The sequence below is a fragment of the Carya illinoinensis genome, chromosome 3 (genome assembly GCF_018687715.1).
Source record: "Carya illinoinensis cultivar Pawnee chromosome 3, C.illinoinensisPawnee_v1, whole genome shotgun sequence".
Taxonomy (NCBI): Eukaryota; Viridiplantae; Streptophyta; class Magnoliopsida; order Fagales; family Juglandaceae; genus Carya; species Carya illinoinensis.
In genome coordinates, this window is record NC_056754.1 from 15,098,690 (window position 1) to 15,122,771 (window position 24,082).

Consider the following 24,082-nt stretch of genomic DNA (forward strand, 5'->3'; position numbering starts at 1 on the left):
TTCGGCCAGCGCTGCCTACCAGCAAGAAGCAAGAAAAACCCAGTTGAACCTTTGGGACCTCCATACGAGAATTGCCCGATTGTGCCTCCATAACAAACACCACATCAGGATCTTCCCTCTGAATAAGATCTCGAAGGGTTTGAACTCCCCGAGCATTCCTAAGCCCTCGGGAGTTCCGGCAGGGCTGAAACTCAGCCTCAACCGATGTGACAGGAACATCCACTAGGAAATCATCCTCAACAGATTTCTGCTTCTTCAACTGAAGCAATGGACTCGATTCTCCAACAAATTTCGCATTCAACTGTTGCTTAGATGGAGTCACCGGGGGGGGGGGGGGGGGGGGCTAGATAACCGAGCACGACGGGAACGATCCACCCTGAAGAAATTCTGCTTTTCCTTAAGAGAAGAAGAAATGGCTATGACCGATTGGGGCTTTTCTAGTGAAACAGAAAGCGGTTGAATTAAAGTGGAATTGTGCCCAAAGTCCATACAAGGCCCATCATACCTCCCAACAGTGTTTTCAGAACACCCCTCATTGGCAGTTTTGCGCAAAGAATTAGTATCGACAACCATCAACTGTTGTGGTGGAGAGACTGAAACAGCCCGCAGATCTGTCGCTGGCACATCGATTCGATCATCACCAACAAAAGAAGAATGGCCAGGACCTCCCTCAGCGGACGAATCGGTAGGAGATCTAGCTTTCGCATAAGCACCCCCTACCTGCAACCAGGGTCCATAGGGAAACTCGGAGGCACCATTAGTGTCCTTAGAAGTGATCCATTGCAGACAATCATGCTCGCCATGTCCCAAGAGTCCACAAAAATAACAGAATTGAGGCAGTCATTTAAATTTAAACCGGACCCAAACATAATCAGAATCACCCACAACATTAGAAGATGATTAGACAAAAATAGTGCTTTCCAGCTCTGCTATTTGCCAAAAAGACGTCGCATTTTTAGATCAATGTGTAACCAGTAAGTATTTTTAGATCAATATATAAGTGCAAACTAGTAAAAAAAAGAGACAAAGTTGACCCCAAACATCAAATTAAGAAATCTATTATGTACTTCCTATATTTCGCAAATATAATGCTTGATCTTGTCATGAAGAGCAATGGCACCACCAAAATATGTTCACTAGAACACTAATTAATGACCATGAGTTTGTAGCTTATAAAGAACATAAAAACAACTTGTAGGTTCCATGTCATGTTTCGAAGTCTTTTAAGCTATATTTGTCAAGAAGTTCATTTTTTTTTTTTTTGTAAGTACAATGCAAAAGGAAAAACCATTAATTCATGATGTTTTGCAAGCTTTATGAGTTTGCATTGCATCTGGGGAAAAAAATTACAAGATGAATGCATGCTAAATTTTTCAAAACCACTACACATAAATTAGCAAATGATTACAAGATGAATGCATTCTAAATAAGCTTGATTTTGTTATCAGTTTTGGTGTGAGGATCAATTTATGAATCAGCAAAGGTGATGACTATTTTATTCTAATAGCTGGAAACCAAAAAAAAAAAAAAAAAAAAAACAAGAAGTTAGCAATCCATGTTTATCTTCATGATAAGTACGTACCCAAGTTGGCATGAAAGCAAATGGCAATTTCTTTATGGTTGAAATTCCCTACTGTGTGATCTGAAAGGATTGTTTACAATAGATATATAGTTTATCTTTAAATCATTGTCCCAAAAGAAATGGTTAGATATCGAGAATAACACAATATATAAATCCTACATCGAAATTCATATGAGAAGCAAATTTATAGCCAGGCTGTATTTATATTAAATAAGCCATAAATTCTGATGGAGAATTTGAAAAAATCTGCTTCTTCTTTGATATATAAATCATTATCGAGACATCAACTTAATTTAAAAAATTAGACCATTAAGTTTATATTATTTTATAATCACCCCTCCACCATTTCAATTTTCAACAAAGTCTAGGAAAACTCTTCTTCAACTATAGCTTCTCTCCCTTGTGCCATGATGCTCTTTTTGCTGATAAATGATTGCAATCAGCTTCAAGCTACGGAATTAACATTATCTTGCTGCTGATACGATTTTTAGTTGTCTCTCAAAGCACCCCCAAATACTTTGTATTGAAAAATGGGTAGCATGCACACATAATTCATTTCACATTCCAATCTAATCACTTCTAAAAATATAAGGAGCAAATTGCTATGTTTTATCCTAAATGAATACTATCCATTTCAGAATAAAAATGGTCATCCCAACACGATTTTATTGGCTTATGGCCAAGGATCAATTATGTCAAACCAAGTTTTTGGTCTTATTTTTATTTTTTATTATTATTATTTTTATTTTTTTGGTTTAAGGTTGTTTTGGATCAATTATATCAAACCAAGGTATAGGTCTCACATTTGTTTTAAACAAACTGGTTCTATAGAGAGAAATAGGTCTCACATAAGGCGTGCATTTATCACCATGGCAAACATGTTAACCAAGCATAAATTCAAAAGTCTAACAAGAAAGACATAAATAGCAAAGCTCCATTATTTTGGTGCATGTCATTCAGGAGCAAAACATGAAGCAAACTTGATACTTTCAGTTCAATAGTCTATGAAAGCAATAGTTAACATAAGTCAAAAATCAATTAAAAGGAAAAGAAGAAACTATTCGAGTCTATAAATGTGACTAAAAATGACAAAATTTAGAATAAAGAACAATATTTTATTGTGTATTAACCAGTGGAGTATGTTCTTTTTATTTTTCTTGATCAAAAGGCTGTTGGAGTTTGGAATTGAAAAACCTCAATCCTTTTTCTGCATTTCTGTTTATAAACAACCTATAATACTATCAAATGCCCTCAAGTTAGTTTATTTTTCCACTTTACTTGTGCATGCCCTAAATTTATAGTAGCAAATGAACAAACGAATGGGATCCACTTTTTTTTTTTTTTTTCCCTCCACCGATGGACAGTATACCTTTACAACTAAACTCAAGCTTAAAAAACACCCTAGCAAAGGCAAAGATATCAACAACCCAGAAAATGGTCTCTGTATAACAACAAACAATGTCTAGTAAAGAGCAAAAAAGAACAACCTAGAAATGAGCAACAACCCAGAAAATGTGCAACAACCCAAAATTGAACAACAACCCAAGAATGCGAAAATGGTTCCAATAATGTCTAGTGCGAGAATAACAACAAACAAGAAAAGAGCTCATGTTCTCTTACCCAGAAATACCGATGAAAGAACCTAGCTAAAACCAAGAACAAATGTCGATGACAACGACGGAAGAAGATTTGTTGGGGACCTCGGTCAAGCCTCCAAACACTCCTGGCCTTATTGCTCCTCTAGTGACCGATGGGACTCCTTTGCTTGATGTAGATCACATGTAGCCCAATGGGAGCTTGGGTGTGGTGAGGCTAGGGTTAAATGGTGAGAAGTATGGATGGTGTTTGGGCTAGGTGATCAAGGTTTGGGTGATGATGGTGCACAGCTAAGTGACCCTTGGTGTGCTAGGCACCACTTGTGTGCTGTGGTTGGATGAAGGGTAATCTTGGCTAGGGTTTAGAAATGAGTGAGTGGGGCTAGGTTTGATGAGGGGTTCGACCAAGGCTTATGGGGGTGTTCGGCTAGGGCAAAGGGGGCCTGTGAGATCCTAAAAGTTAGAAATTGTGAAATTCCTAAAAAATAAGATTTCAGATCTTGAGATCTAGGATGGCTAGGGCTAGCCAAAAATAGGTAGGATGGATAAGGAAAATGTGTTTTGGTGGGAAGATGGAATTTGAGTGAGCCAATCAAGGAAATTGACCAATCAAATGATGGAGGAAAAATTGGAAGTGAGACTTTTTAGGATCTAGGGTTTCGGCCAAGCCAAGGAGGCTATGGCCGAATTTCTCAATGTTAGATCTAGGGTTTTTTGTGGTTTTCTTGGCTAGGGAATGGATGGGGGATGTGTAAGGCTTGATGGGAGGCTATGGTTTTGTGATTTGAGGCAATTGAAGGTGATGATAAAGGCAAAGGGATAGGCTAGCCGAAATTGATGTTTGGGAGATGGGATTCTTCAAATAACTTCAAAGAAATCTTATGAACATGTGATAAATCACATGAACACAAGAGATCTAGAAAAACACCACACAATCCGAATTACCAAAGGAAGATTCGGCCTCCACACTCCAAATCAATCAACACAAACTCCACAAGAACACAAAAAGAGAAAATAAAAATAACAAAGGAACCAAACAATTCTTGATTCACGAATTGCACAAGGAATTAAAGGAAACCTCAATATATTAAAAGATAAATTGAATCAACATCGATTCAATTTTGCACAGCGAAGATCCACTCCTTGGGATTCACGAATTGCACCCCAAAAGAGCCCAAGTGCATTTGCACCAAAAATCACAATCCTCCAAGCCCTATGGCCGGCCACTCTATAGTCAAAATTCCAAAAGATCCTAATGAAATATCTAAGGGTCCTATTTATAGAGTTTACAAGGTGGAAACTCACAAAAGATCCCTAGGCAAAATAAAATAAAATAAAATAAACAAATGAAATAATAATTAATCAAGTCTTTTAATAAAATAAATAAAAATAATAAAAATGATAATTTAGCCATGGTGGTTGTGGCATGCATGGCCCATGGTGGGCTATGGTGGTGCATGGTCCATGGCTAGGCTAGTCATGGTCTGGTCGGCGGCTCGCTGCATGGTGTGGCATGGGGCCACATGTTGGTCTGGTGGTGGACACGGCATAGTGCTGTGCATGGCCTGCTGATGGTGGGCATGGCATGGTGCCAAGCCTAGGCCTGATGGTGGGCACAGGGTGATGTCGTGCTGCTGCTATGGTGCTCAATCAAGTGGCTTAGGCGGTGGTCCTGCATGGCCCAGGCTGGTGGCCTGGGTGATGAGCATGCATGGCCCAAGCTGATGGTCTGGGCTATGGGGCAGCAAGGCACGGGCATGCCTAGTGGGCATGCCCTTAGCCTCGTCTGCAAGGCACAGGCTAGAGTCATGCGCTGGATGGTATGTCTATAGGGGCACGCCACTAGCCTCGCCTGCAAGGCATGGGCTGGTGCCGTGTGCTGGATAGCGTGCCTGTGAGGGCATGCCACTAGCCTCGCTAAATGGTGCTGGGGCACGCATGCATGCGCATAGGTGCACTCTCAAGGGCACGCGCAAGCTTGCACACATGGTCTGCGGGTGGCCAGTAGCCTCCATGGTTGCCTGCTGCGCGTCATGGTCTGAGCCAAGGCATGCAAGCAAGCTAGCCATATGACTGTCCTGACCCTCCATGAGTAGTGTCGAGGTGTGGTGCTGGGCAATTCTCTTGGGGGTTGTGACAAGATTCCCTTCCATGAGGTTTCTCTAGTTTTGGTGGTTTATGCTCTGTTTCTTCAAAATGAATGAATTCTCGCCCATCTCGCATTTTTTTTTTCTCTGGAGTTACAAGACGGTTGTCCCTAGCACTATACTTGTATATAACTCTATAATCCTATAGTTTTGTTTGTTTTCATATTCTTTTGTTGAGAACATTTGGGAGGCTAGAGAAAGAGAAAACAAAAAGATAATGCGAAAAATATGGTACCTAATTCAGTTGGCTTGGGTGACTAAAACCCAGTTTGGATACAAAACTTATCTCACTTCATCTCATCTAATCATTATAATTTTTTTTATATTTTCATATAAAGTATAATAAACAATTCAACTTTTTCAAGTCCCAAAATAATAATAATGTTAAAACATAATATTTAAATAATATTTTATTCAACTTTCATCTTAACTCACCATTTAAGCCTCACTAAATAGTTTTAAGCACACACCTATAAAACTTGTGAATCTAGCCTTGTTTTTTTTTTTTTTTTGGTTTTGGTTTAGTTCACAAGCCCTATTACTTTTTGGACCTTTTGATATAAACAAAAATCAATACGCTAGCTACATGAATGTTTACAGAGTATAACACAATTTTCATTCATACACATATATGTATTAATAATATTCTAAATCGAGTAGTAATGCCCAAGTTTGTGTGTTTTTATTTAGTGGGCTTTTTGTATTCTTGGTGTGAGATTAATTTATAGTGTGTAGGGAGTGAGGAATTCGGGCGCAACCCATGTGCTAGTGAGCCCACAGCAGAAGCAAGCCCAACCCCCTCTATTGTTAAACACTACATATTGGACTAGGGTTTTAACCTTAAGTCCATCTCTTTCTCCCCTCCCATTTTGTGCGGCACAATGCCCCTCTTCCCTTTGAATTTTTTTTTTCTTCCTCTTTCTCCCTTGCAAACCACAGCGTGCATTGTCGCCCACCTCCTCCATCGAACCACCACAACGTTTGCGTAGGCCTGAGCTCCTTGTCCTCCACCTACCACCACCATTTGGCTCACCCAACCCATGCCCCACCATGTTGCCAACCTGTGAGGCTTTTGTCATGGTAGCTGCGTTGCCGCTGTCCATCACCAGCAAGCCATCTCCACGTGTCGGCATGGTCCCCTACTCCTGCCACCATCTGCAGCCACCTCCCCTTCCCCCAATCTAAGCCTCCATCGTTGCCTTCCCCGTGAGTCTCGCTTCCTCCTTTTATATTTTTCCTCTACTTGCCGCCGTCGTAGGCCAACTGATACTGGCCTCGTGTGTTCAGCTTGGTCTTCCTCCACTACCCATATTCCCCAATCACAGTCGTGGTTGCGTCCCCTAGTCACTACCCCACGGCCTATAAATAGGCCTTGCATCCCCTCTCTCAACTCACCTCCAAAGCATTCTCTCCCTCTCTCAAATCATATCCTACCATCTTCCTCATCCTCAAATCTCCCTTCCCATGGCCTTAGGAAAATTTCCCCTCCAGCGCTATCACACGCCACCGCTCTCAGCCATTGTCACCACATACATGTTGTCCTCTAATTTTTTCAGGTTGTAAATCTCATTGTTTTGACCAAAACTACCACGGTCTCCACTGTGCCACCACTGTCGCTGCCACCTTTTGTTGTTCATGCATGTGCGCTCATGGAATCTGTTTGATGACATGAGCAATCATCCAAAAATTTCGTTATGCATTGTAAGTAAAATTCTGGACCGACCTCAAATTTCTAACTCCGTGATAAATTGTCTTATGGATGTGTTGGATTTGTGGGCCAGGGCCCTGTGAAGTGTTGGAAAATTTCTATCATAGTTGGTGATAGAATTGTGGGCCAAAGGCCGGATGAAGCGTCGGGACCCACGTGTAGTTGGAAAACTTTGTATTGGTTGGATTTGTGACAATGGCAATATTTTTTTGTGAGCGTGTGTTGTTTGTAAATCCTCATGCCATCCAATATTTGCATATTCACGCATCTGCATTTTTGTATTGATATTTGTTTTGCATATTATTGATAAATGCTCTGCATTTTTGGTTGTGTTGCGAAATTGAGAAAATTGTATTTTGGTGTAAAAGGATTAAGAAATTATTTTGTGGGTGCGTGCTTATTACAACCCCAAGCTGAGATGGGGTATTATCTCAATAGAGCTCATCTAGTCACTCGGGAGCATATAAAATTGAGTGATATCCCATTGGCTGTCGTCGGGCAACATTAGGCTTGTACAAGACGGTAATGCTCTTGGTACAAATCTCTAGTTACATACATGCTAGGCACGGAGCTAGACATCGCTCGTTATGAAGTGAGATGCACTGTAGTTACTCATGGTGTGACGAAGAGAGCTAGAGTGTGCGGATGATCCCTAGGGGAGGAGACCATGGTGCACACCGTAATCAAGTGTTTACTATCTAAATGGAAATGTGATTTTTGGCAGTAGTGGTTAAACTGATGTCGTTTTTGTGTAAAATTATAAAGAAAGGGTATTTTGGTCTTTTTGCATTATTGCTGTTCTTGTTGGTTGTATGCCTCGTGTTTGAAATGCTTGCTTGTGGACTGTGTTTTCTTACTGAGATTGCAAAATCTCATGTAGTATTTCCACATGCAGTTTCATTTCATGGAACCGTACATTTTGATGCAAAGGGCAGATTTAAGTACGATGGACCAACCCCACCAAAGGAGTGACGACTTGGTGTATTCTTATTTTGTGATTTGAGAGATTTGCCTTTATTTTACTTAGATCAGCTGGATAACTATATTGACTTTGTGAGGATTTTCTTTCAATTGGGTTGTAGACTTTAAATTTCTGATACTTAGCTTGAATCTGTCTTTAAATTTTTTCAATGCGTTTGTTTAACTTGTACACATATTGCATGTTTATAGACACTTGCACTCTGCGATGGGATGTGTGACCCATTTGGCCATCGCCCTGGTATAGAAACTCTTACCAAATCACACGTGGGGGTCGAGGGCACCACATTTGGTATCAAAGCAATTCAGCTATGGGTAAAACCACGAGTCACTTCGCTGCAATACCAAAAAATTTAGGCTTTATTCTCCAAGGATGTTTGGGCTATGTTTTCAGAGAGGAGGAATGAGTTGGAATAATGGGTTGCATTTGTATAGGCGAAGATGGTGCGACCTAGCTTCCAACGTGATGACTCCTTTGGTCAAGCTCCTGAAGATGAACTACCACAGGGTGATGGAAACTATGCCATGGCCAGGGCATTGAACGGCATGATGGAATTTCTTCAATAGAACTTCTAGCCCCAAGTCCAAGAGGAACAACGAGGGTGCACCTATGAGCATTTCCTTGCCCATAGGACCCCTGGTTTTACAAGTGAGGAAGACCCGCTCAGAGCTGGAAGATGGATAAAAGATCTAGAGAGCACTTTTGAGGTTTGCAGGTGCACCAAGACCCAGATGTTTCTTTATGCAAGCTACATGCTACAAGGGGAGGTTGCCACCTGGTGGGAGACTAAGTGGGAACTCCTTGACTTGGAACTGGGAACCCTTATAGTAGTGACCTAGCAATGATTTTAGTAGGAGTTTAATGATCGCTTCTTTCCTGTCTCAGTGAGGCATCATAAGGCCTGAGAGTTCAATAGCCTAGTGCAAGGTGACATGTCGGTAGAGTAATATGCCCTTAAATTTATGAAACTCGGTAGATTTACAACTCACCTCATTGCCACTAAGGAGATGCAGGCCGAACAGTTTCAAAAGGGGTTGCGCCAGTAGATTCTCCGACAGGTCGCTTGTCTTAAATCCAGAACTTCCAGAGATTGGTTGAGGTGGCCTCTATAGCTAAGCAAGAGGATGGTAGCACAATAGGGCTCCCCATCGGGCCAGAAAAGACATAACTTTTCCAGATAAGGAAACAGTTCTCGGTCGCCCCAAAAAGTAGCTTTGTGTCAAGAACTGGGGCAAGACCACAGGCATCTAAAGGTATGCGTATAGGGGGCCAAGCCCTAGTATGTGGAAGATGCAACAGATCTCATGAAGGTGACTATCACCAGGGCGGGACTCAATGCTTCAAGGACCGGGTGAGACCACAGGCATCTAAGGGTGTGCGTATAGGGGCCAAGCCCCAGTATGTGGAAGATGCAATAGATCTCATTAAGGTGATTGTCGCCAGGGCGGGACTCAATGCTTCAAGTGTGATCAGGAAGGCCACTATATGCCTAAGATTTCCCCAGTACTGTGCAAGGAGGTCAAGGAGGACAGCGTGAAGGAAAACCAAACTAGTGGTAGGCTGTGCAAGCTCGGGTGTATGCTCTAACACCCGACAAATTCGATGATGAGGCCCCAGAGACCCATGATGCAAGGGTCATCACAGGTATGAGCTTGATCCAACCTATTTGATTGTTGTGGTGTGTTTTAAATTCTTGAAATTGCATTGAAGTATTTGTCTCTTCAAGGAGAGTTTGCTTGTATAAATTTTATGCTTGCACCTTATTTGATTCGAGGGCATCCCAATCCTTTGTATCCGCTACCTTTGCACTTATGTGTAACTTAATCACAAGGCCCTTACTACAATCCATGGCCATAGGGTTATTGAACGGAGAGAGAGTATTATGTTTGAAAGTTGCCCTAGGCTACCCATTAGATTTTGGAGAGAGGGTTCTTGAAGTTGACTTGATAGTATTCAAAATGCTTGGATTTGACATTATTCTAGGAATGGATTGGCTATTCCAGCATTTTATGAGTATTAATTGTTGGAGTTGGGTGGATAGTTTCCATCTACCTGGGGAAGATTATATGGAATTTGCAGGTAGCAAGTTGAAGTCAAGACCTATAGTCATATTTGCGATCCAAGCGAAGAAGGACTTAGCAAGTGAGGCAGACGTCTTTTTAGTTCAAGTGGTGACTAAACGAGTGGGGAGGAAGTCAGTAGTAGGGATTCCTATTGTTGAAGAATTTGAGACGTCGAGTTTGCAATTAATCTAGAATCTAGAGTGGCTCCTGTGCATAAGGCTCTCTATAGGTTGGCACCGGCCAAGTTGAAAGAATTGAAGACTAAGTTGCAAGAACTAGTAGACAAAGGGTTTATCCAGCCCAATTCTTCACCTTGGGGAGCACCCGTATTGTTTGTCAAAAGGAAGGACGGTACCTCAGAATGTGCATTGATTATTAGGAACTTAAAATCGAACTTAACAAAGTGATTTTAAAGAAAAAATATCCACTACCCTAGATTGATGATTTATTCAATCAGCTTCAAGGCGCGGCTACATTTTTTAAGATTGACTTGAGACCAGGTTATTATCAACTGAGGATAAAGGACAAACATGTACCAAAGACTACTTTCAAATCGAGGTATGGCATTATGAGTTCAAAGTAATGCCTTTTAGACTAGCCAATGCACCTATAGCTTCCATGGACATCATGAATCAAGTGTTTCGGTCTTATGTGGATTCCTTTGTAGTAGTCTTCATTGATGATATTCTGGTGTATTCTGAGATTTGAAGGATCATGCTAATCACCTACAGTTGGTATTGGGTAAGCTGCGAGAGCATCAATTATAGCTTAAGCTCAGCAAATGTCAGTTCTGGTTTAATGAAGTTAGGTTCTTTGGGCATGTCATATCTCTAGAGGTCTAGAGGGTGTGGCCGTAGATCCCAATAAGGTTGAATTAGTGTTGGCCTGGCCACATCCCACAACAATGCATGAGATACGAAGCTTCTTGGGACTTGTAGGTTACTATCGAAGATTTATAGAGGGATTTTCTAAACTGTCTAGACCACTCATTGCTTTAACCAATAAGGATGCCAAGTTTATTTGGACTGAGAAATGTGAAAGAAGCTTCCAAGAGTTGAAAAAAATATTGGCTTTGGAACTTGTATTGGCAATTCTAGAACAACACAAGCCATATACCGTCTTCAGTGATGCTTCCAAGTTTGGTTAGGGGTGTGTTCTGATGTAAGAAGGGCAAGTCATAGCTTATGTGTCCCACCAACTGAAGGATCATGAAAATTACTATCCCACTCATGAGCTGGAACTTGCAACAGTGGTTTTCACTTTAAAGATTTGGGAGCATTATCTGTATGATGAGACCTACGAAGTTTACATAGATCATAAGAGTTTGAAGCATCTTTTCATGCAAAAGAATCTTAACATGAGGCGAAGGAGATGGTTAGAGTTCATCAGTGATTATCAGTGCGAGATTAAGTATCATCCAGGGAAGGCAAACTAGGTTTGCCGATGGCCAAAGTCAAAAATCCCACTTGGCGGATATGGAAAGATCATATGGGATAGACTCTCTACTCTTCGAAATGAGGAGGCTTTTAGTGGAAAGTGCGTAGCAGGAAGAGATCTTAACCTCCATGCACGAAGTCAAAGCTGTGGACTTCGAGGAATTGAAGGTTCTTCAAAGGTAGGATCCGAAGTTGTTAGATATCTGGCGGAAGGTTAGGAAGTCGAGTGGACCTACGCATTTCAGTTTGAGTTGTGATGGGATTTTGTTATTCAAATTCCATAGGGTAATTCCTACCAGTTTAAAGGTTAAGGAGAAGATTTTGACTAAGATGTGTGTGACCCCTTACTCAGTTCACCCGGGTTATATGAAGATGTACCAAGACCTGAAGAGAAAATTTTGGTGGAAAGGAATGAAGAAGAACATAGCCATGTTCGTTGAGAGATGTGCCACCTGTCGCCAAGTTAAGGCAGAACATTAGAGACCTGCAGGTAACCTTCACCCCTCTCGATACCAAAGCAGAAATGGGATGACATTGCGATGGACTTTGTACTGGGTTTCCTGAGGACTACCAATGGGAAGAATTCTATATGGGTAATTGTTGACCATCTGACCAAAAGTGCCCATTTTTTGCCAGTCATGAACACAGACAACTTGGAAAGTTGACACGACTGTATGTGAAAGAGATAGTCAGGTCGCATAGGATACCCAAGTCTATTGTATCAGATCGGGACCTGAGGTTTACATCCCACTTTTGGAAGAGTTTGCAAGCTGCAATGGGCACTAAGCTGAAGTTTAGCAGTGCATATCACTCTCAGACTAACGGCCAATCTAAGCGTACCATTCAAACACTTGAAGATATGCCAAGGGCTTGCGCTTTGGATTTCAAAGGTAGTTGAGAAAATCACCTACCATTCATAGAGTTTGCATACAACAACAGTTTTCAAGCTTCCATTCAGATGGCACCCTATGAGGCTCTCTATGGGAGGAAATGCAAATCGCCATTGTACTGGGATGAGGTCAGTGAGAGAAAACTTTTTGGACCAAAAATAGTTCTAAACATGAAGGATCAGGTCAGAATTATAAGAGACAAGATGGCAGCAGCTCAGAGTCGTCAGAAGAGTTATGTTGACACTAGGAGAAAAGACTTATCTTTTGAAGAATGTGAATGGGTATATCTGAAAGTTTCACCCATGAAGGGCATTAAGAGGTTGGAAATAATGGGAAGCTGAGCCCAAGATATGTCAACCCATTTCAAATATCAAATAAGGTTGGTCATGTCGCTTACAAGATTGCATTACCGGAATATTTTGCAAATGTGCATGACGTGTTTCATGTGTCGTCACTGAAGAAAAGTTTTGAGCAGCAAGAGCCAAGGCTTGTCGACCCGATAGCATCTGACTATAGCCTAACCTTACCTATGAGCAAGCGCCAACTAAGATTCTGGATTGAAAGGAGCAAAAGTTAAGGTCCAAGACAATACCCTTGGTGAAGGTTTCATGGGGAGACCCGATGGCTCACGAGTTCACTTAGGAGAGAGAAGAGGACATGAGAGACCAGTACCCACATTTTTTTGAGTATTATTGATTGTATCTCTTGTCTCAAACAAGTGTTGGGCTGTATTTTGTAATTGTTTTGCATTTATTGGATTAAGAATCCCAAGTTTTAAGGGCAAATTTTCTTTTAAGACGGGTGGTTGTGAGTACCCAAGTTTGTGTGTTTTTATTTAGTGGGATTTTTGTATTATTATTGTGGGGATAATTTTTGGTGTGTAAGGAGTGAGGAATTCGAGCCCAGCCCATGTGCTGGTGAGCCCACAGCGGAAGCAAGCAAAGATTTAAATATCGTACTATACCGGCCAGTATGGTTGGTATATGCCTTATCGGCCACTAGTCTGGTATAGGTATTATACCTATTTTGTACCGCCCCAAATACCGACTATACCGGTCGGTATTTCGGCCTTTACTCTTCTTTTTTTTCATTTCTTCAAACTACAAGCTCATTTTTTTATCCCCACTTCAGACTAGGCTATTTATAATTTATATATTTATGTATTTTTGTATAATTTATTCATATATAGACTATTATTTTAGAATATAATTTTTATATAAATTTATTTATGTATAGACTATCTCGAAATAGTACACGAAACGATACTAGTACTGAAATATTTTGTTCCAGTGCCATGATCGATACGACATCCAGTACGGTATTCAAAACTTTGGAAGCAAGCCCAGCCTCTCTATTGTTAAACATTGGGTTTTGGATTGGGGTTTTAACCCTAAGTCCATCTCTTTCTCCTTTCCCCTCGTGCGCCGCGCAATCCCCCCTCCCCTTTGGAAATTTTTTTTCTTCCATTTTCTCCCCTGCATACCACAGCCTACATCACCACCTCCATCGAACCACCACCATATGTACGCTAGCCTGAGCTCCTTGTCCGCCACCTACCACCACCATCTCGCTTGCCCAACTCGTGCCTAGCCACGTTGCAAACTCGTGAGGCTTTCAGCATGACAATTGCATTGCCGCCATCCACCACTAGTGGGCCACCTCCACATGTCGGCATGGTCCCCTTCTCCTGCCACCACCTGCAGCCACCTCCCCTTCCCCCAATCCAAGCCTCCATTGTTGCCTCCCCCGTGAGTCTCACTTCCCTCCTTTTATATTTTTCCTCTACTCGTCGTCGCTGCGGGCTAGCTGGTTTTAGCCATGTCTGTTCAACTTGGTCTTCCTCCACCACCCATATTCCCCAATCGTAGTCATGGTTGGGTCCCTCGGTCACCACCCCACAACCTATAAATAGGCCTTGCATCCCCTTCACAACCTATAAATAGGCCGTGCATCCTCTCGCTCAACTCACTTCCGAAGCCTTCTTTCCTTCTTTCAAATCGTATCCTACCATCTTCCTCATCCTCAAATCTGCTTCCCGTGGCCTCAGGAAAATTTTCCCTCCCACGCCGCTGCTTTCAGTCATGTTCCAGTGGTCGTTTGACCAACCTCTGGGGCTCCCCCAACCCATTCCCGACTTCTTCCCCGTTATTACCCAATTCATGAGCTAGATCCCTTTATGGCTACTACCCTGCCATGAAAATCCCCTCCTCCACCCACTGTCACCACATATCTTCTGTCCTCTAATTTTTCCAAGTTGTAAATCTCATTATTTTGACCAAAACTACCATTGTCTCCACTGTGTCGCCACCATCGCCACCACCTTTCGACGCTCATGCACTTGTGCTTGCGAGATCTCTTTGACGACACATGTGATCATCTAGAAATTTCATTCTGCGTAGGCTAACCTCGAATTTCTAATGTCATGATAAATTGTCTTGTGCAATCTAGTTGTGTTGGATTTGTAGGCCAATGGCCCTGTAAAGTGTTGGAAAATTTCTATCGTAGTTGGTGACTAGGGGTGTAACCAATTCAGTCCGATCCGGTTCTGTACAAAATTTAGGATCGAACCGGTATGCTTCGATTTTATATTTTTCAAAACTGATTACGCATCGATTACCCTCCTAAACTAGCACTCCAGTTTTACCAATTTTCGGTCTGATTTTTTGATTTTAATGTAGTATATTATATATTATATAATATATAATATATAATATACTATATTATAGTATATAATACTACAGTGATAATATATTGTAGTATATTATAATTGTATTATAGACTATAAAGATATATTATAATATATAATATATTGACGTATTATAGTATATTATAATATATAGTGATATAATATTAGTATAACTATTAATACAATAAACAAAATAATATAAGATTTTAAAATTTAATATTATATTAATTAGTAATTTATCATATAATACAAAACTACTTTATATATAATTATATATTATATATAAAAATTATATACAATAGAAAAATTTAAAATATATATATATGAACTAGTCTGGCTCGGCCCGATCCGGTTTTAGAAAAAAAATCAAAACCGAACCGATTTTGACCGATTTTAAGAAAAATAAAACCGGTACCGGACCGAACCAAATTTGGGACAGGACCGATCCCACCAGTTTGATCCGGCCGGTCCGGTTTACCGGTTTTCAAATTTTTTTTACACCCTTATTGGTGATGGAATTGTGGGCCAAGAGTCAAAAGAGGCGTTGGGAATCATGCGTAGTTAGAAAACTGTGTATTGGTTGGATTTATGACAATGGAGATATTAGAGTGTGAGTAGTGTGTTGGTTGTATATTGTCATGCCATCCAATATCTACCTATTCACACATCTATATTTTTGTATTGATATTTGTTTGGCATATTATTGATAAATGCTATGCTTTTTGGATGTTCTGTGAAATTTGGGAAATTGTGTTTTGGTGTAAAAGGATTTATAAATTATTTTATGGATGTGTGCATATCACGACCCAAAGCCAAGATGAAGTATTATCTCAGTGGAGCTCCTTTGGTCCCTCGGGAGCATATAAAACTGAGTGATGTCCTCTGGACTGTTGCAAGGCGATAGTTGGCCCATCCAAGACAGTAATGCTCTTGGTACGACGCTGTGGTCCCTCTGTTGGCGGTGCCTAAAGGATGTTTGGTTACGTTCCTACTGAACACGGAGCTAAGCATCGCTTATTACTAAGTCACACGCACGGTCATTACCCGTGCTGTGACAAAGGGAGCCAAAGTGTGCCGATGGTCTCTAGGGGAGACCGTGGTGCACACCATAATCAAATGTTTGTTTTCTAAATGAAAATGTGATTTTTGGCGTGAGTGGTTAAACTTATGTCCTTTTTTGTGTAAAATTATAAAGAAATGGTATTTTGGTATTTTCGCATTATTGCTATTTTTGTTGGTTATTTGCCTCATGATTGAAATGCTTGGTTGTGGACTGTGTTTTCTTGCTGAGATTGCAAAATCTCATGTGGTGTTTTCACCTGCGGTTTTATTTCATGAAACCTTCGATGTAGAGGGCAGATTTGCAGATTTGAGTACGATGGACAGACCCCACCAGAGGAGTGACGACTTGGTATATTCTTATTTTGTGATTTGAGAGATTTTCCTTTATTTTACTTCAATCAGTTGGATAATTGTATTAACTTAGTGACGATTTTCTTTCGATTGGGTTGTAGACTTTAACTTTCTGGTACTTAGCTTGAATCTACCTTTAAATTTTTCCACTGTGTATATTTAACTTGTACACATATTACATGTTTACACACAGTTGCACTTAGTGATGGGGTGTGTGACCCGTGTGGCCATCACACCGGTGTCGCGACTCCCACCAAATCACAAGTAATAGTCTGATGCTTATGTATAATGTATTAACAATTTGAATGAAGTCGATTGAAGATTACTTATTTGGTGATTATGAAGTTCCTTAATTATGGTGTTTCACAATTTTATTTAGAACTTTATTTGGCTGTTATCTTCTTTAACTTGATAATTTTTTCAAATAAATATGGATTTTTTCAGGTAAATGTTCTGGCTGTTATCTTCATGTTTAACGCTTGAAATGTCCTTTGTTTCTACTGCTGACTGCTACTGCTTTGTGGGACTCGATTACTTCAATCAATAAGTTGTGGATAAATCAGGTGGCAATATCAAACTAATACTTCAACCCTTTTTTGATGTGGCTGCAGTTGCTAGAAAGAAGGCGATCTTCATGAAGTTGGTTTTTGGTAGTAGGACCGGAATTCCCTCGAAAGGTTACACCACATAGGAACTATAGTTACGGAAAATAGTTATCTATTGAATATGCTATTGTTGACAGTAGATTTTGCCTTTACGAAAATTTAGACCATCATAGTATTTTGGTTATTGTGTTTGTCAAAAGTATTGGACTGAAAGTAAGATGACCAAAGATCTCATGTTTTGTGTTGAACAGATACATCCACTTTAAGTGAAATTGAGAGGATAACTGATGAGTTTGTGAATTGTGTCATCTTTACTCCTAGCTGCTGCCCTTTTCGGGATGTGGGATGTTGTATTGTTTGGTGCTTCTCCAAGTTTGGATATTTGGAATTGGTAAATTGTATTATGCAGCTTTCTCTTTAACTGTAATGATTCTTGCAAACATCAGTCCATTCATAGGTAAATGCCACAACAAATTATTCATCTTGTCAAAAATATTATAATGGCTAACCTGTGAGAATCCAAACTCAGATATGTGAAGGTTTCCACTTTGGAAAACAATTTGAAAATTTTAGTCCTCACCAAATTCAGATTGAGAACTCAGTTTCCTAAATTGAAAGATATGTCATTTCAATTTAATCCATTAAAATTGCTTGTCACTCGTTAAACTTATCAATTCTAAGGATAAATTAAATTTCCAATTTGCTATTTTTTTGTATAGAATTATAATCAAAATTTTCTAGCATACTGATATTGAATTTATATCATCATCGTCATCATCATAAAATTATTTTTAATAAATAAACGGTTTGGGTCGGAAGAACTGATTTTTCAGTGGGATATTCGATTCTCGTAGACTGTAGTAGGGTATTAATTCATCGGAAAGTGCCTTTTCCTATAATCTTGTTTTTGGGTCGGGTCGGGTCGGGTTAGAATAGTAAGCTATTGCGCCAGGGTGAACAGGTCCTAGTTTTATTGATACAACTCATAGAGGCATCATCCAGTACATGACATTGACAACAGCCACTTTTACCATGCTGAATGGAAACTAAAACTAACAATTAAGAAGAGAAAAATGCACCTAACCGCATGGAACAAGAAAAATGCAGCAATGAGAAGACCCGTGCATGTGACCTAGAAGTAAAACTTGTAGGAAAAGCTACACTTCGACGTAGAAACTACGAGGCAAAGTTCGTGGAATGCTACCCTAGACTAGATCACACTGAAAAAAGAAGTAGGGCTAGGAGGGGTTGGAATATCCACAGTTCCTTCCAGCATAAGTAGAACTTTCTTCATCGATGGCCGGAGTGATGGCTCATCTTGAATGCACCAAAGTCCTAATTTAACCATTCTCTCCAACTGTTTCTTGTCAACCTCATCATCTGGCCCGACTAATTTATCCAAATCGCTAGCCTCAAAACAGTAGTAGGCCCAGTCTTCAAGAACAGCTATATCCTCTGGTAGATTCCAATCCACACTTTTTCGTCGACTGATGATCTCCAACAACACAATTCCATAGCTGTAAACATCTGCTTTGACTGTGATGGGTAGTTTCCGATGCCACTCCGGTGCAACATACCCCTTTGTCCCTCTAATGCCGGTAAAGGTCCTGGTTTGGTCTGGTTTCAGTAGCTTTGCCAATCCAAAGTCACAGATTTTTGCACTCCCATAATCATCCATGAGAATGTTCTGGGGTTTTATGTCACAGTGAATGATTTGTCGCTCCCACTCTTCGTGGAGATAAAGTATTCCTCTTGCTATGTCGCGAGCAATTCCCGTTCTTTCTTCCCAACAAGTTTGTTTTTTTGGTGTGAAGAGTATATCTGCGAGTGACCCATTGCTCAGTACTCGTATACTAGAAGTCTATGAGGTCCATCATGACAGTACCTGAGTAGACGGACCAGATTTCTGTGATGCATTCTCCCGATCACTTTCATCTCAGTCTGGAACTCTCTTTCCCCTTCAGCCAACACTTTCTCTAGCTTCTTGACTGCCACAACCTTCTGGCCATTCAGTATTGCCCCTTTGTAAACTGTGCCAAATGATCCCCTTCCAACCTCTTCCCTAAAGCCATCGGTAGCTTTCTCAAGTTCTAGATAAGTAAATCGTCGCAAAGCAACATCGTCGCTCAGTTCGACATTTCCATTAAACGGGAGCTTCCTATACCGGAAATGATTTTTGTAGAGCACAATTCCGGAAACTACCGACATCATACATCCAAAAGTAAGAAAGACAGCACCAACAATTAGAATTTCCAGTCGAAGGTCTGTCTGGTTGTCTTTTGGCATATCAGCGGGCGTCGATTTGCCTACCTTGATGAAAGCTATGTTTGAATCAGTCAACTGCCTTCTATCGTATCTCAATGGGAGCTTTTGTTTTTTGCTCGTGCTGTCTTTGAATAGCGCAGCCTCACAGTTACAGTCCTGTTAGGCAAGCTCGTTCGCAATCTTCTTTGATAGGAAATGACAAAACAGAATACGAAATATCTTCCCATACGGTATTAGCCAGTTCACGCATGGTGTGTGGATTGTATTCATTCTTACTGTTGCAACCTGCAGCATTGAAACTTTTCTCACAGCCTGCAGTCCAGTTCCCTGGTTTTATCAGAATATGCAAGGAAGAGAAAATGTATTCCAAAATGTATTGAAAAATGAATTACGTCCGTGTTACAATCTGTTCAAGTCTATTTATATACAAACTAACTAACTTAACACTAACTTAACTAAACCTCTTCTACACGTGGCTTACTAACTTAATACTCCCCCTCAAGATGGAGTGTAAATGTCAATGACACCCATCTTGGAAAGAATACTAGGAAAAGAATTAAAACCGAGAGGTTTAGTTAGTATATCTGCTAATTGATGAATGGATGAAACATGCAAAGTCTTCATGGTTCCTGCCAAGAGCTTTTCCCGAACGATGTGACAATCTATGTCAACATGTTTGGTTCGTTCGTGAAAAACAGGGTTGGCAGATATGTGGACAGCAGCCTCATTATCACAAAAAAGCAAAGCTGGTTTGGTTTGGAAAATAGACAGATCTTTGAGCAAGTGTTGCAGCCATGTTATTTCACATGTAGTAGTTGCCATCGCACGATATTCAGCCTCTGCTGTGGATCTAGACACCGTGTTCTGCTTCTTGGATTTCCATGAAACAAGTGATTGTCCAAGGAAAATACAAAAACCAATGATTGACTTCCTGGTGTCTCTGCAAGCAGCCCAGTCTGCATCACAAAAAGCCTTGAGTTGTAAGTCACTTGATGAAGAGAAAAATATTCCTTGGCCAGGATTGTGTTTGATGTATCTCAACACTCGATGAGCTGCTGCCAAATGAACATCAGTAGGTGCTGCTACATACTGGCTTAAGATTTGAACTGCAAATGACAAATCTGGTCTTGTTATTGTCAAATAAACAAGTCTACCCACTAATCTTCTGTAACAGAGTGGATCTTCAAGAGGTGTTCCTTCTATTTTTTAGAGTCTAAGATTTTGATCCATTGGAAATGAGGCAGGTTTAGATGCTAGGTACCCTGAATCTGATAGTATTTCTAAAGCATACTTCCTCTGTGAAACAGCTATCCCTTTTGTTGATCTTGCAATTTCAAGACCAAGAAAGTACTTCAAAGCTCCAAGATCTTTGAGCTTGAATTGAGAATGAAGAAAAATCTTTAAGTCACTTACTGTTGAATCATCATTGCTGGCGATGATGATATCATCGACATACACCAACAAAGCAATGAATGAACTATTTTTCTGTGTTGTAAACAAAGTTGGATCAGCTGAGGATTGGATAAAACCATGTTTCAATAGAGCAGTGGAAAACTTAGAAAACCACTGCCTTGATGCCTGTTTTAGGCCATTTAAAGATTTGTTGAGCTTGCATACAAGCTGGTTAGCATAGTCTGACTTGACAGTGGGCATGAACTCCCCCTTGGCTGCAGCACTATTTTGATTACAATAAAAACCTTGAGGAAGAGACATATAAACTTCTTCTTCTAAGTCTCCATGCAAAAATGCATTGTTGACATCTAATTGGTGCAATGACCAGTTTTTCGATGCGGCTATAGCTAAGAGTACCCTGACAGTAACCAGTTTTGCAACTGGTGAAAAAGTCTCCATGTAATCCAATCACTCTTGCTGTGTATAGCCCTTAGCAACTAATCGAGCTTTATACCTTTCAACAAATCCATTAGAGTTGTATTTCACCTTATAAACCCATTTACATCCAATAGCATGTTTGTTAGGAGGTAAATGAGTAAGTGTCCAAGTTTTATTATCTTCTAAAGCTTTGATTTCAGCAGCCATGGCATCACACCACTGATTGTGTTTAATGGCTTCTCTAAAGGAATTGGGTTCTTTATGTGAGGATATAGCAAGTGTGAAAGCTCTATCTGAGGTAGACAGATTGGAATATGATATAAAAGAAGAAATTGGATATGGAATACCTGAGGATGAACCTTCACTCGAGTTAGATGATGAAGTGGCTTCTGTAGTTTTGGCTAAGCTGCAATGATAATCTACAATATAAGATGGCTGCTTATGTATTCTAGTAGACTTTCTAGTTGAGGGAATTATCTCAGGATTTGATGGTGAAGAAACTGGAATTGAAACAGAAACTGACTCAGAATTTTCTGAAATTGAATGAGAAGTAGTTTGAGTTTGAGGATAATCAAAAGTTGCATTATCTGTTTGTGGTATAGGTAGAACAATTGATTTTGTAGGAAGATCATAACCTGTTTTGAATGGAAAAACAGATTCTCGAAATATAACATCTCTGGACCAAAAAATAACATTGGTTTCTAAATCATAGAGTTTATACCCTTTTGTTCCATATGGGTATCCAATGAACACACAAGGGTGAGCTCTAGGTGCAAACTTTGAGCAATTATGAGATAGAGTTGATGCGAAACATAGGCAACCAAATACTCTAAGATTTGAGTAATTTGGTGGCTTAGAAAATAGAATTTCATATGGTGTTTTATTTGACAACAAAGGTGATGGAGTTCTATAGATCAAATGAGCTGCTGTTAAAATGCACTCACTCCAGAAATTGAGAGGTAAATTGGCATGAAATCTGAGGGATCGTGCCACATTGAGTAAATGCTGATGTTTACGCTCAACTACACCATTTTGTTGAGGTGTAGCTCTACAAGTTTGTTGATGAATTACCCCTTTAGAATCATAGAAATCTGACATATGAAACTCATTTCCCCTATCAGTTCTAATAACTTTGATATGAATACCAAATTGAGTCTCAATGAGATTAAAGAATGACTGAAGAACGAATTGAGTGTCAGATTTATTTTTCATTAGATATACCCAAGTACATCGTGAGCAATCATCAACAATTGAAAGGAATTATCTGAAACTAGTGATAGATTCAACAGCAAAGGGACCCCAAATGTCAACATGAATCAAATCGAAAACTTTATTACTGATAGAATCACTCGTATTAAATGGCAATCTTTTATGTTTTGCCAATGGACAAGTATTACAGTCAAAAGTGGAAGAAGTAGTGACATCAGGAAACAATTGTTAGTGGCTTCGCTTACGTGTATTTTATGCTCTTGGCAGAGTATTTTATGCCAGAGTATTTTATGCCCTGTTTTACGTGTGTTGAATTTCAATTGTTAGTTGTTAAATTCCCTTTTATTACGGTCAGTTTGTACGTGGCTTCGCTTATTTAAGCAGCCGATGGTTGTCAATGAAAAGTCAAGTAATCATTTGTTATCCAACTTGCGGTACTTTCTCACCCAAAGAAAAACTAGATATCTAAGTGTGGTACGTTCTCACCCGAAGAGAACACAAGCTATCTCTAGCACTTATACACGCTGCGTTTGGGACCTATCAAATACCGACAGCTTAGCCATTGCCTTGCATATAAAATCCAAAGGCAAAGAGACCAGAAAGTGACAACCACGTAGAGTTGATGCCGGGTGTTAGATAAGAGCCTCGGATTACATTGGACTGTATTTTTTGAGCTGAAGCAGTACAAAATGCAGAGAGAACGAGAAATACAATGATAGAATCCACGAGGAGCAGAATGAGCTCTTGGCAGCCTCTCTGTTCTCCTCTGTTTTGTTTCCTTTCGTATGAAGTTAGAGTCCAAATTTTGAAATCCCCCCAAGAATGCATACTCTCGTATGTAACCACTTAAAGTCTTTTGTCATGTTAGGACAAACAATTCTTTGGCAGCAATTTAGGACCAATTGCTGCACGGAATTCCCTTGATCAGCAATTATAAGTGCTTATCATATTAGGACAAACAATCCTTTGACAGCAATTTAGGACCAATTGCTGTATCGAATTCCCTTGGTCAGCAATTATAAGTGCTTGTCCTCTGAAGATTCTCATGTAAAAAGAAATTTCATTTGTGTAAAATTGTGTTGACAAAAATTAGAAAAAGAGAAGATGCGAGAGAGAAATTATTGAGTATTTATAATCTCATATAAATTCAATGAATTTTAACTCTAATAAATATAGACAAGTAGCTGAATTATTTTGAAATCCCCCCAAGAATGCATACTCTCGTATGTAACCACTTAAAGTCTTTTGTCATGTTAGGACAAACAATTCTTTGGCAGCAATTTAGGACCAATTGCTGCACGGAATTCCCTTGATCAGCAATTATAAGTGCTTATCATATTAGGACAAACAATTCTTTGACAGCAATTTAGGACCAATTGCTGTATCGAATTCCCTTGGTCAGCAATTATAAGTGCTTGTCCTCTGAAGATTCTCATGTAAAAAGAAATTTCATTTGTGTAAAATTGTGTTGACAAAAATTAGAAAAAGAGAAGATGCGAGAGAGAAATTATTGAGTATTTATAATCTCATATAAATTCAATGAATTTTAACTCTAATAAATATAGACAAGTAGCTGAATTATTTAAATATCATCTTTTATAATTTTTAGACAGGCGAGAAACGTAACACGAAAAGCATTTGAAGTTTAAAAATAAAATCCAACAACCAAGTTGA

At 39.8% G+C, this 24,082-nt stretch overlaps 1 pseudogene; it reads right to left on the minus strand.

Moving 5' to 3' along the window:
• Positions 1 to 18,058: 18,058 nt before the first annotated feature.
• On the minus strand, positions 18,059 to 19,931 carry LOC122303508 (annotated as a pseudogene).
• Positions 19,932 to 24,082: the final 4,151 nt, after the last annotated feature.